Source organism: Pinus tabuliformis, chromosome Q, assembly GCF_031772625.1.
Source record: "Pinus tabuliformis cultivar Carrire ecotype Pingquan chromosome Q, CPIR1, whole genome shotgun sequence".
Taxonomy (NCBI): Eukaryota; Viridiplantae; Streptophyta; class Pinopsida; order Pinales; family Pinaceae; genus Pinus; species Pinus tabuliformis.
This window is the reverse complement of record NC_142296.1, coordinates 939,328,903-939,330,862: the sequence shown is the minus strand read 5'-3', so window position 1 is coordinate 939,330,862 and position 1,960 is coordinate 939,328,903.

Below are 1,960 nucleotides of genomic sequence, written 5' to 3'. Positions count from 1 at the left end.
TTGTTTGTTTGTTTTTGTTTTTGTTTGTTTTTGTTTTTTTTTGTTTTTGTTTTTGTTTTTTTGGTTTTTTGTTTTTTTTGTTCTTGTTTTTTTGTTTTTGTTTGTTTGTTTTTTTTTTTTAGGCCCAATCTCTCATCCTGGGGAGGGAATGGTCTTTTGACGGCCTACTCCAGGTCTTGAGCTTAATTTTTTCTTGCATTTTTCCGTTTTGTTTTGATTTTGGAAAAAGTAATCTCTTGTCCTGGGGAGGGAATGGTCCTTTGACACCCTACTTTAGGTCTTGAGCTTTAGATTTCCTAGTGTGAATTCTTTTCTTGTTTGGTTTCTTGTCTTGGGGAGGTGATCGGAATTGGATCCTAAAACTCTCTAGGTCTTCATGACTGTTTCAAATTATGCTAAAAGATTCAAGTCCTAGAAAAGATCAAAGCTATCAGAAGGAATCCTCATAACAATTGCAGTTGTGGCCAGAGCGGAGGAATGAGGACCCTCGGTCGACCGCACAGACCGTTGGCCCCCGGTAAAGCTCAATGGCACAAAACTGGGAAAAACCGAAGGCCAAATCAAGAAACGGAGGTGGATTTTGATACGCGATTAGCGCTAATCGCGAAACACAGGGCATCCCCCTCAGTGAAGGAAAGCCTCAAAACGCTCGAACCTGAAAATGCTATAAAACTCGGAAAAGTAACTGTTTCGGTTCCGTAGCACGGATTCCCCAAAACTGGCAGGATATCAGAAGGCTTCGAGGTCTTAAGCAGTTTTGACTGAGTCCCGCTCGATGTCACACATCGAGCGACACGCGTCTGGTGGAAGAGAGAGAAAACCGCCTGCGTATATGGTTTAGTTTCTTAATATATACATCTGATGTTCACTTTCCGTAATTGTGTAAATGTTTATGTTATTAGCTTAATGCTCCTTGATCTTTTAAGTAGTTTATGTTTGATGTATGTTATATATGCTTTTGTATCTTGCATAGTACTTTGATCTTCCTTGTAGGTATTTGGACATGAAGAAAAACTAAGGAGTGAGGCCTGGAACGAAATACTCAAAGCCATATCTAAGGATCAAGTGGTTAGCATCAGAACAAGGTAGGTTTCTCCTTCTTCCTGCATTTTTTAAACATAAGCTAGGAAAGTGTGTGTTAGATTGTTTCGTTTGTTGCTAGACCCACTCATTGGGCTAGAGATCTCGCCTCTGTCCACAGAGAGGATTTGCCTTCACAACAAAATGGGAACTCCGCTGGGGAAGTTATAGCCTGTTCACCCTCCTTTCTTAACTGATCTCTTGATCAGTTTGATCGACCATCGTGGTCCCGGTTAGTTTGGGTTGATATAGGTCTGCACAATCATTGGTTTCTATATTAGAGTGCTCAATATGGAAGTGTTTGTGATTTTTTTTTTGCCTCACTCCTCGCCCAATGCGCTTTTTGATCTTCTAGTCGCACTCCTAGTGCATGTTTTATTAAAATATTCGCGTTTATTTCCTATTCAATGCCAGTTTGGCCTTAACAATCGCGTTGATCCTTGAGATTGGAAAAATTTTATGGTTTCTCTATCAAACCCCACAGTGTCTGAGCCCCTGAGATCCTGTTTTGTCCTACATGAATGGATTTTGTTGGTGTTTTGATTGATTACCTCATTATATTAGAAAATTTTTACTCATTTGAACTTTCAAGTGTTTGAGTGCAATTGGATTGATTTTAGGGTTTATAGGTCGATTGGTTGTCACTTGCCACTTGTGAGTGTCTTTGGGTCTCTGGTTTGCTGAATTATTAGGTTTGTTCATTTGGTGAAATCACTTGAAAACTGACTTACATTGGTTTCTGTTTGTCTCGTGCAAAGTTTTTTTTCATGTGTATTAGGTCATCTTGCATTTGAAATCCATATTTGTCATTTATCAAACATAGATTACATTGTTTAGTTTGCAAACTGAAATGAGCATATTTTCTTTATTTATTTGAAAT